We start from the raw sequence: 13,911 nt of genomic DNA on the forward strand, positions 1-13,911 counted from the left end.
GACAGACAGACAGACGGCACTGTGAGACAGACAAACAGAACACTCAGACAGATAGCACTGTGAGCCAGACAGACAGCACAGTGAGGTAGAACAGAGGGATTCTGCAGAGCCAAGGGGCTTAGGGTCAGCACCATAAGGGTTGTAGAGTTCAGGGTCTTCCTCCCTCCCTCCCTGCCTGCCTCCCTCCCTGCCTGCCTCCCGCCCTGCTTTCCTCCCTTCCTCCCTTCCTCCCTCCTTCCCTCCCTCCCTCCCTCCCTGCCTGCCTCCCTCCCTGCCTTCCTCCCTGCCTGCCTCCCTCCCTCCCTCCCTGCCTCCCTCCCTGCCTTCCTCCCTCCCTCCTTCCCTCCCTGCCTGCCTCCCTCCCTCCCTCCCTCCTTCCCTCCCTCCTTCCTTCTTTTTGGGCCAGGGTCTCAGAGCATCCCAGGCTGCTCAGAGTGATTCTGTCAGGACCCTCAGTGCGGAACTACAGATTACAGGACCACACTGACTCCTCTTCCCATCACTTCGGCAGAGCCTCATGGCTGGGATTGTACACTCCTACCACACTGCACCCAGCTCAATGATTTCTTCGTTCCACAGGAGTAGAATCTTGAAAATAACTGACCTCCATATCCATGAGCTTTTCAAGGATGTAATCAACCATGCCTCAATTAAAAAAACAACCTTAAAAATTTTATTTTATGTGCATATCTGTGTACCATGTGCATTCAAAATTCTTGGAGGCCAGAGGAGGTCCTCAGATCCCCTGGAACTAGAGTTACAGACAGTTGTGAGCTGCCATGTGGTTGCTGGGAATTGTACCCGGGTCCTCCGGAAGGGCAGCCAGTGCTCTTAACCACCGAGCCATCTCTCCATAGCCCCTATTTTTAAGTTATATCTAAGGACTGGGTATAGGAGTGTTGGGGTGCCTGCCTAGCTTCCCTGAGGCCTGAGTCTCTCGAGAAAGTGCTGGTGCTGACTTGCACTCTCTAGTGAAACCTGGGGTGGCCACAGAGCCACACTTGGAAACCTGCATCTCCCTGAGCTCACCGAAAAGTGAGGGAAGTGGGGGAGTTATCATATCCATCACTCTCAGTGTATTATGGGGTGAGAACAAACTGCTCCAGTTTCAGATGAAGTTACTAAACCGAGTCACAGCTTCCAAGGTTCTGGCCCATGGTCACCGGTTCTAGTTTCTGGGCTGTGTGTTTATGGCAAGGCATGCCATGGCGTGCTGTGTGTGGTGGGGCAGAGCATCACCTGAAGGCCTGCTGGAGGGAGAGAGCCATCAGGATTCTAAATGCTTGCTGGGGTCCAGCCCCTGTGACCTCACTTCCACCCGCTAGGCCCCACCCCTCAAAGCTCCGAACAGCACTACAGGCTTCGTGGCCTTTGGGGTGCATCTCAGGTCCAAGTCATAGCAGGAAGTGGCCTGGAACAATTCAAAACTGTACTTCCGGGGGGGGTCCTCCACCTCCAAGGGGGCCCTATCAGTTCATTAACTCAGCAGTGAGGTGAGTGCTGTCATGGTCCGGGGAGTCTCAATAGCATCTCCATCTGGGGACCAGGCATTAAGCAATGAACCTCAAACTGTTACATCTAGTGATTGTTCTCATCCCCAGGACCACCAGCTCCGTTCTGATTTTTGTTGTTGTTGTTTTTTATTTATTTCGAGATAGGGTTTATCTGTATAGCTTTGGAGCCCATCCTGGCACTCGCTCTGTAGACCAGGCTGGACTCGAACTCACAGAGATCTGCCTGCCTCTGCCTCCCAAGTGCTGGGATTAAAGGTGTGGCCACCAACGCCGGGCTGTTTTTGTTGTTGTTTGTTTGTTTGTTTGTTTTTTAATATGACCTTTATGAATGTTTCCTGGACATTCACAGTCAAACTCATAATATTCTGGGTGTGCAGAGGTGCGTATGAGAGAGGGCAGGTATGCATAGACGAGCGTGTAGGTGTGTGTGTTGAGCCAGAAGTTAACCTTAGGCATCCTTTCCCAGGTGCCCAAGGAGGGCGGAAGGGAGTTAGAATTGCCGCCTTCCAGCTGAAGGTTCTGTGACTGACCACCAGGTGGCGCTGTTGTCCATGAGCTGAGCAGGGGCCAGGCCCCAGAAACTTAAATTCTAGCTCTCCAGACCGCAGCTCCTGGCCTTCTGCTTCCTGCCCTTAGGGAGCAGGGCTTTGCAACACCAGCGGCAGCACCCTCAAGATACCAGCTCTCACCACACTGTTACCAATCCTCGCACAAAAGGCCAGTTCTTTTTAAATGTACAATGAGTCTGATAAAGATCAGTTGCAGGAAGGCAAACAGACCTAATGGGTAGTGGGACTTTCTGCACAAGCCTGGAGAGCTGTGCTCAATTCCTGGAGCCCATGTAAGTGTGCCAGGAGACAGTCCTGGTCCCCATATGCATGTTGTGGCACAGGCGTGAGAGCATCCACACACAGTAATAGCAAATGGAAAAATTGAAAGACCAATTGTGCCGGGCGTTGGTGGCGCACGCCTTTAATCCCAGCACTTGGGAGGCAGAGGCAGGCGGATCTCTGTGAGTTCGAGACCAGCCTGGACTACCAAGCGAGTTCCAGGACAGCCTCCAAAGCCACAGAGAAACCCTGCCTCGAAAAAAAAAAAAAAAAAAAAAAAAAAAAAACAACAACGAAAGACCAATTGTTAGGCACTGGGCCTGTGGCTTAGTGTCAGGGCTCGTGCCTAACATGTGCAGGGTTCAAATCCCAGGTCTACCACTTGCTGACCCTGACAGTGGGAGGCCCAGTTTCCTTGTCTGTAAAGTGGAGACTTCGATAACTCTGGGTGGCAAACATTCTCTTTTGTGTGGGGGGATGTATACATGCTTGTGTGTACAGGTGCATATGCATACATGTAAGACTGTGTGTGGAGGCCAGAGGTCAGAGGTCAGTCACACATGTCATTCTTCAGGAGTCCTCCACTGTTTTTGTTTTTTGTTTAACAGAAGTCTCTCTTCGTAGCCCTGACTATCCTGGAACTCACTATGTAGGCTTGGCTGTGCTCACTGTATAGCCAGGCTGGCCAGGAACTCACAGAGATCCTCCTGCCTCTGCCTCCCAAGTGTTGACATTAAAGGCGTGCACCACCATGCCTGGCTTCCACTCTGGTTCTTAACACAATGTCTCTCACTAGGCTCATCTTTTAGAGTAAGCTGGCTGGTCAGTAAGCCCCAGGGTTTTTCCTGACTCTGCTTCCCTCGCACGAGGGTTACAAAGAAGCCTGGCTTTCTCCATGGGTTCTGGGATGAAGCTCAGGTCCTCATGCCTGGAAGGCCAGCACTTTCCGCACTGATTCCTCTCTGCAGCCTAAGGCAGCGGCTTCTCTCATAGTGCAGGCTCGCAGGCGCCCCGCGTCAGGTCTCTGCACCGCAAGGCAGAAGGGACAGCTGGGCTCAGGGCCCATCTCCACAAGGAAAAGAAAGAGCCCGACCAAACTGAAATCTGGCTTTTAGAGAGATGCCTGGGATTCAGAGCACTTTTAGGCGGGGCAGAGAAGGCAGGTTGAACAATTCTAGCCTAGTTGATATTTAAAAGAAATAGGTCTGGTCTCAGGGCGCTGCTTTTCCAGCGCAGCTGGCTGGCAGGGCAGAGAGACCCTCTTTTTGTCCTCTGAATACTGGCTGGCCTTGGCTTCAGGCCACAGAGGAAGGTCTGCAGAGGCTCTGAGGCGCCTGCCCCTCCCACAGTGTCGGCCAGGCTCTCCGTGCTGCCGGCTCCTCCGTCCCTGAAGCCACCCTTCTGATCTTACAGGACTTTTGATGTAGATTCACTTGTGCCTCGGTTTCGGAGTCTCCAACAGCCCGGAGTCATCGCTTCCTCTTCCCAGGGTCTGAGAGCTGGGTTGGCCTATCTCTCCCCGTCTCCAGCACAGGACCATTCTAAGCTTTCAATACCTCTCACTTAGGCTTTGAGCAGGGCCTTTGATTGGCCTAGAGCTAGCTAACGGAGCGAGGCTGGCTGACCAGCGAGCCCTAGAGATCTGCCTGTCTTCATACCCCAGGGCTGGGAGTGGAAGGAGAAGTGTTGGCCCAGGACCCCCGAGTCCCCAGTCCTCAGTGCTCAGTCCTCAGTCCCCAAGTTCTCAGTCCCCAGTCCTCAGGTCCCCAAGTCCTCAGTGCTCAGTGCTCAGTCCTCAGTGCTCAGTCCTTAGTCCCCAAGTTCTCAGTCCCCAGTCCTCAGGTCCCCAAGTCCTCAGTGCTCAGTGCTCAGTCCTCAGTCCTCAGTGATCAGTCCTCAGTCCTCAGTGATCAGTCCTCAGTCCTCAGTCCTCAGTGCTCAGTCCTCAGGTGCCCAAGTCCTCAGTCCTCAGTCCTCAGTCCTCAGTGCTCAGTCCTCAGTCCTCAGTCCTCAGTGCTCAGTCCTCAGTGCTCAGTCCTCAGTGCTCAGTCCTCAGTGCTCAGTGCTCAGTCCTCAGTCCTCAGTCCTCAGTACTCAGGTGCCCAAGTCCTCAGTGCTCAGTCCTCAGTCCTCAGTGCTCAGTCCTCAGTGCTCAGTCCTCAGGCCCCCAAGTCCTCAGGTCCCCAAGTCCTCAGTGCTCAGTCCCCATGTTTACATGGCAAGGACTCACCACCACGCCCTGCCACACTTTTTGGATGGTGACTGTACTCACGGGAGGATCTGTATTTTTGTTTGTTTTGTTTTGGTTACTGTAGTTTCTGTTGAGACAGACTATATAACACAGACTGGCTTAGAATTCTTGACCCTGCTGCCTCAGTCTCCCGGGTGTGGGGATGACACGTGTGACTCGACACTCTGAGCACTATGGGCCTTCCACGGGGTCCGCTCAAACGGCCGCTTGACTCTGTCTCTGGCCGAACTTCCCCATTGCTGCTCTCCCCTGGGTCAGATGCCACCACCCTGTCTTTTGTTCCTCGTGTTTTGGGGGTCTTCGTTTCCTGTGGTTTCGGGGATGGAACTCAGGATCTCGTGCGTGCCAACCAAGCTCTCTTCCACGAAGCCACAGCCAGAATCTTCATGTTCAGACGCCTGCCGAGGCCAGACAAATGCATTAGATCCCTGGAGCTAGAGTTTCACATAGTCATAAGCCTGACTGGGCACTGGGACTGAGGTCAGGTCCTCTGGGATAGCAGCTAATGCTCTCAAAAGCTGGGCCATCTCTCTAGCCCAGGCTAGCCCCGAATCTCTGGCGTCATTATGCCGGGCTCCTGCCTGAATTGCTTTTGCCTTTGTGCTCGCTGTTCCCTCCGCCTGCAATGTCCTTCACGTAGCTGGCTCCTTCCAGCAAACTCTGATGCCACCTAATGGTGTGGAAACTGATAAAGCCTCTGTCTGAATTCCCCAAGTGGGGGCTGGGAGCATGGCTCAGTGATACAGCCCTCGGGGATGGAACTTCATCAGCATGGCCCTACTGCTGTGACAGTCCCAGGTCCTTTTAACCTACATCATGGGCCCTCACTTTCTTCCATACTTTATGCTCATCTGAGACATCCTCCCCCATTTACAGTGTGGAAGCTACGAGTCAGCTTCCCGGTGAAAACACACACAGACTCAAGCACATCAAAAGCAAAGCTTGACCTCAGCTCCCTAAGTGGACACACAGGAGCTCCAGCCTGATTCCGGGGTGGGTTCTTATTCCTCGGAGTCCGGTGATCTCCTCCCTCTGTGTCCCGTGAGCACATGCGGTCCAACTGATTGTTCAGATATTGAAGTGGCTCCATCCAACTTAGCAAAGAGCAATTACTTACTTGTGAGGAAGCTTCCCCAACCATTCAGGTTGTTTGCTGGTCCTGGATGGTGCCAGATGCCTCCAGAAAATCCATGTTCCAGAGCTCTGTCATCTGCATGTGTCCATCCACAGGGGAGGGGTCCTAGCCACAGATGCTCAAGCCCTTTCCAGAAAATGATGCCAAGTCTGCTTAGGACCTGTGTCCCCATCCCAAACTAAGTGAGCTTCAAGTGACAGGCTGCAGCGGGAGCAGACGACTGGGCAGGTGGGACCCACAGCAGGCCACGGGTGATTCTGACCATGTGGGATGGATTTTATGTGGTCGTGCCAGACCAAAGGAAAACAATCATGTTAAAAGCTCTTGAAGTCCTAGAGTTGTCCAAGAGTGCTTCTCTAAGAGCTGGCCAAGCAGAGCTAGTGGCAACCTCGAGACTCCAAAGAAGTACTGAAAGCAAATGGACTTTCGGAACCTCTTCTGGGGACTTAATAAGCAGAGCAATCTCTACTGGCAGCAAAGTCAGTCTCACGAACACTGCCGAGCCCACTGGAACCTGTTGCTTCTGTGTGCTTGCAGCTAGGAAGGGTGAAAAGAAAGGTGTTGACTTTTTTCCAATCCAGTTGCAGTTTTGTGAATATAAAAGTAAGTGCTATGCTGGGAATACAGGCTACCTTCGGAGGCAAAGGGTGGGGAGTCAGAGGCTAGCCTGGGATAGGCAAGCAAGACTTAAAAACAACAAATGAACAAGTACCCGCCCCTCCAATAAATAAAGTGACAGATAAAGGAAGAAACGGATTCAGAGAGAACTGAGATTTCTTGACTCTCTCTCTCCCCCTCTCTCTGTCTCTCTCTCTCTGTCTCTGTCTCTCTCTGTCTCTGTCTCTGTCTCTGTCTCTCTCTCTCTCTCTCTCTCTCTCTCTCTCTCTCTCTCTCTCTCTCTCTCTCTCTCTTTCTGTGTGTGTGTGTGTGTGTGTGTGTGTAAAGAAGTTCCTAGGAGGCTATCACAAGTTGGGACACAGAGCTGGAGAGAGGGCTCACAGAGTAACAGCATCCCCTGCTCCTGCAGAGGACCCTGGTTCAGTTCCTAGCACCCATACCAGGCAGCTCACAGCTATCTGTGACTGCAGCCCCAGGGGCTCTGATGCCTTTGGCCTCTGGCATCTTTAGGCACTGAATTCACATGACACACCCCAACAGAGACACATAATTAAAAAAAAGAGGGGCCTGGAGAGATAGCTCAATGTTGAGCAGGTGTTGCTTCTGTAGAAGACCTGGGTTCTGCTTCTGGCACCCTCATGGTGGCTCACAACCATCTGTAATTTAAGTTCCAGGGGATCTAATGTCCTCTTCTGGCCTCTGTGGGCAGCCAAAAATGCCCACACATACAAAATGAATAAATATTTTTAAAAATTAAAACTCAAGACAAATTTGTAAAAAAAAAAAAAAGAAAGCAATCAGGGGAGAGAAAGGGGGACAAGATCTAGAGCTTGGAGAAGCTGAGGACAGAGTGTGGTATGCCGTGGGTCTGGGAACTACAGAACACACATCAGCCTTGCCCCGGATTCTTGGCCACACCCCACTCCTGGTACCAGTTCCAGACTCCATTGGCTTCTGTGACACCTCCCAGGCTCTTTCTCCTCATCTGTGAAATTGCATCACCTGCTTTAGAGTAGTGATGTCAGAATGCAATGAGCTCATGAGTACCTGAGAACCACTCATGGCATAAAGTCACGCCTAGGGAGTCCCAGACACTCAGTTCCAGGACCCCTGTGAATACCAAGGTCTGAGAAAATGAGCAAGTCCTTCTGTAAAATGGCACTGTGTACCTCACACGACCCCTAAGCAGCTTGGTAGTGCCCGATACTTATCTGTTCTGCAGATTGCTGGGCTGTATTGTGTGGGAAATATTGACATGACAGGGACTTCTGTATGTTCAGTTGAGAAGCAGTTTCCCCTCAAATATGTTCAGTTGACTGAATACATGGGTGTAGAATCTACACATGTGTAGGGCTAAGTGACTGTCATAGTTGTGTGACTCTAAGTAGGATACTCAATGAAAACAGTTTTAACTTTACCTCAGCTGATAAATAGTCATGCCGAGCGGAGCAGTGAGAGGTGGGGTTTTTTGTTTGTTTGTTGTTTTCAGACAGGGTTTCTCTGTTTAGCTTTGCAGCCTGTCCTGGAACTCATTTTGTAGACCAAGCTGGCCTTGAACTCACAGAGATTCACCTGCCTCTGCCTCCAGGTGCTGGGATTAAAGGCGAGCGCCACCAACGCCCAGCTTGAGATGTGGTGTTTTGATCTGGACACACGCTATCAGGAGAGTCAAAGTCATTGCCGTGTCCAACGTCTCCCAAGCTTCATACTGAAAATCAAGGCGCTGAATAAATCAAACCTTCTGCCCCTCCCCTCCCCCTTCTTCCTTTCTTCTTCCTCTGTATGTATACACGTGCATATGTGTGTGCACACGCACATATGGACACAGCTATTGTTTCTCAGGCTCCTTAGTTTTGAGGCAGGGTCTCTGGTCGGCCTGGCACTTACCAGGTAGGCGAGGCCTGCTTGCAAGTGAGCTCCAGGGTCTGCCTGTCTCTGCTCCTGGTGCTGGGACTACAGACATGGGTTTCATGTGGGGCAGGCACTTCCCCGCTGCTTTTATTTAAGGCGTTTTTATGATCCCGAGAGGAAGCCCCATACTCACTGTTTATTTTTGTTGAGGGGGGAGGACAGGCTTGTGCTAGGTAGCCAAGGCCAGACTCATGTTCTGGCCTCCTGAGTGCTGGGGTGAGAGGTGACTGGAACCACACCTGGCTGCTGCTGTTCGCTTTTGCTGGTTCTCAGAACTGCAAGGGGGTACAGCTTCTATCTCACTCTAATCAAGGCTCCAGCTGGCCCTCTAACACCCTCTGCATTCTCCTCCTCTATGGGCTGTTCTGGACTAGTTTCTCCTGCAACGAGTAAGACAGTCTCTTGGTCACATCCAGTAAGAATGGCAGCATGACTGGTTCCCAAGGGTGCCCTTGATCACATCTACTCCTCCCTCCCTCCCTCCCTCCCTCCCCCCTCCCTCCCTCCCTCCCTCCCTCCCTCCCTCCCTCCCTCCCTCCCTCCCTCCCTTCCTTCCTTCCTCCCTCCCTCCCTCCCTCCCTCCCTCCCTCCCTCCCTTCCTCCCTCCCTCCCTCCCTTCCTCCCTCCTCCCTCCCTCCCTCCCTCCCTCCCTCCCTTCCTCCCCCTCCCTCCCTCCCTCCCTCCCTCCCTCTCTCTCTCTTTCTTTCTGGAACAGGGTCTCACTCTGTAGCCCAGGACAACCTTAAAGATGCTCACTTAAATCAAACTTGCAGCTATCCTCCTGCCTCAGCTTCCCTAGTGCCGGGATGACAAGCAGAAAAACCGTGAAAAGCTCAGGAATGCTTTCTTAGAAGACAGATGTGCCTTCCCACAGTCTCTGGAAAGCCTTTTGGAGCTCACTGGTCCACACGTGCCCATCCATGGACAAATTGCTGACGAGGAGGGCGCTGTCTCTGCCCCTCTGACACGAGTCTGAGTTTACGCCCCTGCTCCACTAACTCGTGGCATGTGGCTCTGCAGCCGTGGCTTGGCCTCCTGTACTGAGACTCGGAGCACCCTGCTCTTTGTCCAGTTCTAAGGAGGTGAAAGGAACGATGACTGTGGTGCCCAGTGAAGCTTTCCCCACACAGCCATGGGCTTCCCAGCTTCAGGAGGCACCATGTACATACATGGTGTAGGTGACAGTGTCCCCTGGGGGCTCTTCGGAGTAGCGGGTTTGCTAAAAGCCTCCCAAGAGTCCGTGTGAATGTAGCAACGTGTGCCAAGTGTTAAAGTTGAAACACAGAGAGGCTTAGTAATTAGTCTGAGGCCACACAAGATGCAAGCCGGTTTCAAATCCAGACCCCAGATCTTGTCCCCTTGTCACCTCATAGCCTTTAGTCTCTTACAGTTGCCTGAACTGTCTGTGGCCCAGCTTCCCACATTTCACTTCGTATTTGAGGCTCTGAAACTCCATCGGTCCCGCAAGTCACTTGCTGAGCTAGGCTTGAACACAGGTCTGCCCGGGCCCAGCTTGAAGCCCATTAGTGCTAATGACTTGGCAAGAACAGACACCCAACCACGGCCGTGATCACTGTAGAAAGTTCTAGTGACTTGGGTTTTAGCACTGTCAGTGGATCTCGCTCTCTTCTGGGTGAGAGTGTGAGCTGCCTTGAAGAGCCTGAAGAGAGGAGAGGCAGCATGAAACACAGGAGGCGCAGTGTAGACAGGGGCCAGGGCTGGGAAGGGACTCCCCCGAATTCTTGGCTTCTCTATCCCTGCCTCTATGTGGTCAGATTTCTGAACCTGTGGCAAAGCACCACCGTGGAGAAGCTCATTTGTTGGGATTCTCAGTCCACGGTCACTTGCTGCTTTGGGTCTGTTGTGAGGCAGCTTCCGTATGGTAAGGGCGATGGCTACCAGTCAGGGAACCGGGAGCCACAGACGGCTTAGCTCACTGCAGCCTGAGGTGGACACAGCCAGGTAATGGGCGTCTGGTCAGTACACAAGCTTCCTCCAGGCTAATAACACCGGTGATAAGTTGACACCTCTGGCTGATGTGGTGGCACATAGGCTGTCATCCTAGTACTTTGGATAATGAGACAGGAAGATGACAGGGTCACAGCCAGTCTGGGTCACACAGTGAGACCATGTCACAAAGAAACCAAGAGTTTGGGTGTGGTTTGATGGCAAAGCCCCTGTGTAGATTCCTTAATTGAGGGGCTGTGGCATGGCACAGAAGTATAGCTCCTGCCTAAAACCTCCCAGGGAGGGGCTGTGGCCGTGGCCCAGTGATAGAGCTTCTGCCTAGAATCCCCCAGTGAGGGGCTGGAGGTGTGGTCCAGCCCCGCCTATCTAGTCTGCATGGGACTCCACACTGGAAAAGCAAGCTGGCTGCTGAGAGCAGATGAGTTCACCCGCTTTGCCCTGTCATTGAGAAATCACCGCTAGATTTGGCATTTGAGTCCCCTGTGCTTGACTACCCTAGAGAACTCCTAAGGTGCCCAAACTAGGTGTCTGTTGTCTGGGTCAGGGAGAAGTCCACCTGTGCAAGGCAGCAGATGCCTCAGGCACCCACGACCTGTAGAGAGACAGAACTCTGGATCTGCAGACTGCAGATCCAAGGAAGCCCCTGGGTAATTTGAAGACACAAGGGCCATCGTGCGGGGTCCAGTCTAACAGTCAATTCCCCAGAGAGCTCACCCTGTCCCAAGAAACCTAAGCCACTCCTGGGAGATGTCACTGATTTGTGGGCTGGAGTCTCTCTGCCATGAGCCAGTCCTCACCCTTTAAAGGACCCATTGCCTCAATACCACTGTGCTGGACGTGAGGCCCGGAGGGCAGTGGCCAAGCATAAAGACGGGAGGGTCAGGGTTCTAAGGTTTCTGCTGGGATCACCACCCCCACGAGCACGGGGGTCCCCCCCCCGTCACATGACCATGCAGAATTGGAAAGACAGCTGAGAAATAGTGCCTGTACCCAGGCTGCTAGTGGCATGGGCAGCTTCTTGAGTAAAGGTGACTGATTTGGGACACACTTGACAACCTTTCTCTGTGACGCACACCACTCCCGGTGGATACCGGTATGCTCATAGCCAACCCCCATCCTGCTGCACCCCCACCCCCAAGGCTCCTGGCTTCACCCTGGAGCTTTGCTGCCTCCAGCCCTGAAGGCTTGCTTTTCTTCAACACTGACGTACGGAGGAATCCACCATTTCCCTCTTTCTCTTTAGACGCTGCTTCTCTGGGTCCAGAAAATGCCTGGTCCCATTCTAAGGCTGCCAGCGGGAGGGACAGTCACAGGCACAAAGGCAGAGATGTCTTTCTCTTGGGAGCCTGATGGGGAGTTCAGACGGTTTTCTTGGTAATACTTTCCGGTGGTTTTTGTCTTTTCTTTTGAGAAAGCTCGCATTGCCCTGAAACTCACAATCCGCCTTCCTGCTTCCCTAAGTGGGTGTGTACCACCACGCTCGCTTTGAAATACCTGTGTTTATGTTCATGTGTGTTCAGGGTCTCCCTCAGGCACACTCTGCCTTACATTTTTCTTTTCTGTTTCTGGTCTGTGTGTGACTGTGTGTCTGAGGGGTGGCATGGGGGGGGCACCGCACATGTGTGTCCCCACCTTCCACGTAGCTTGAGGTAGGGTCTCTTTGTCTTTTGCCTCAGCGTAGCTAGCCAGAGGGATTCTGGGTGAGTCTCTGATCTCCACTCCTCACTTCTGTGGGAACTCTGACATTACAGATGTGCATCGCTCTATCTGGCTTTTTACACAGGCTCCTGGGATGTCTGCCTATGTCTCTAGCACTTTTACCTGCAGAGCTGTCTCCAGTACCCTCACCTTATTTTTTTGAAACAGGGTCACTCAATGAACCTTGAGTTCACTTATTCTCTCAGGCAGCACCCGAATTCTCTTGTCCGGCTTTTACCCACCAGGGCTCTGACTTGGGTCGACATGTTCCTAAGGCGAGCACTTTACTGACTGGGCACTTTCTCAGCCTGCCTGGTTGCAGAGTGTGAGAATATATTGAGTGAGCTGGATTTCCATTTGTGGTGGGACGAGGTTGTGGAAGTTTTGGGCTTTGTTTCCTCAGGAGGAGGCAGGGTCCCTGCAGCCCTGGGGTGTGTACACAGCACAGCAAGCTGCTCCCACCGCTTTTGCCTTAGAAGCATTTTTTCCACCACTCCAGCATCTTTCCAGACAGTTCTCTTCCTCCCCCAACTCGAGGACTTTTTCCAAGCGTTCGGCTCCAAAAGTGCTGAGGCCGCGGCTGTGTCTCAGAGCTCTGCACTCCTGTTGTCTCTGGAAGGCAGCCTGCAGAGATGTGCCAGCCCCTCCCGCTCAGGGCGGCCAGCCATCCTGTATGCTGGGACTGAGCCTGGGCGGCTCTAAAAGCACTCCTCCTCTAACTAGCCCATGACTCTGCTGTAACTTAAAAAACCTTGAATTTAATACTCTTGTCTATTTGTATTTTGAGTCAGGGCATAACTACAGAGCCCTGGCTGTTCTTAGCCCTGGCTGTTCTTACCCTTGAGGCCCTCCTGTCAGCTTCCCAGGCAGAACCAAAGGATACCTAACGGAGCTCCCACACAAGCCTGCAAAGGCAATGCTAAAACCATGCTCATTTCCAGATCTGGGAACTCAAGCACAGAGAGGTTGAGTGACCTGCCTAAGATCCCACAGCTGGAGTTGGCCCAGCCACAATTCAGACCCAGCAGTCTGAATTGGGAATTAATAAGAAAATCTTCATTTTGGCTACGCCCAGGTGCTGGCAGCCTCCAAGCCCGGTACCAGCGACCGTACTTCCTGCACTCCATTGTAGGTGCTAGATTTACCAATTCTTTTATTACGGCTGCACTATGGCGGAGGGGTGGACAGCGCTTCCTGGTTAGGTCACAAAAGGACACGACTTTTGTACTGCTCTGCTTATGTGCAGCTGTGTGTGTCTGCATGTATGTGTGCCCACATGTGTGTTTGTGTGTATATGTATATGTGTATGCTGTGTGAATGTGTGTGTATATGTGCATGCATATGTTGTACGTATGTGTGTGTGCGCATGCATATGTTGTGTGTGTATGTGTGCATGCATATGCATATTGTATGTATGTGTGTGCATGTATATGTTGTGTGTGTGTATGTTGTGGGTGTATATGCATGAGTGTGTGTGTTTGTGTGTGGGTGCATGTGTATGTTGTGGGTGTACATGCATGAGTGTGTGTGTTTGTGTGTGTGTGCATGTGTATGTTGTGGGTGTATATGCATGAGCGTGTATATTTGTGTTTCTGTGCATGTGTATGTTGTGGGTGTATATGCATGAGCGTGTGTGTGTATGTGTGTGTGCATGTGTATGTTGTGGGTGTACATGCATGAGTGTGTGTGCGCACATGCATATGTTGTGTGTATATGTGCATGTATATGTTGTGTGTGTGCATGTGTATGTTGTGGGTGTAGATGCATGAGTGTGTGTGTTTGTGTGTGTGTGCATGTGTATGTTCTGGGTGTATATGCATGACCATGTGTGTTTGTGTGTGTGTCTGCATGTGTATGTTGTGGGTGTATATGCATGAGTGTGTGTGTTTGTGTGTGTATGTGTATGTTGTGGGTGTATATGCATGAGTGTGTGTGTTTGTGTGTGTGTGCATGTGTATGTTCTGGGTGTATATGCATGAGTATGTG

General features: G+C 52.1%; 1 protein-coding gene and 1 long non-coding RNA gene across 2 annotated transcripts in view; one reads left to right on the forward strand and one right to left on the reverse strand.

Annotated features, from left to right (window-relative positions):
- Cacna1a (calcium voltage-gated channel subunit alpha1 A) overlaps positions 1–13,911 on the forward strand; it is a 295,076-nt gene that overhangs the window by 21,140 nt on the left and 260,025 nt on the right.
- LOC121136401 lies at positions 4,608–10,311 on the reverse strand. Its single transcript, XR_005873490.1, has 4 exons — positions 9,016–10,311; positions 8,393–8,639; positions 5,713–6,267; positions 4,608–4,993 (listed from the first exon to the last, which is right to left on the reverse strand). It is a non-coding gene; the product is annotated as an uncharacterized LOC121136401 (long non-coding RNA).

The sequence above is a fragment of the Mesocricetus auratus genome, unplaced genomic scaffold, assembly GCF_017639785.1.
Source record: "Mesocricetus auratus isolate SY011 unplaced genomic scaffold, BCM_Maur_2.0 Super-Scaffold_100081, whole genome shotgun sequence".
In the NCBI taxonomy this organism is placed as follows: Eukaryota; Metazoa; Chordata; class Mammalia; order Rodentia; family Cricetidae; genus Mesocricetus; species Mesocricetus auratus.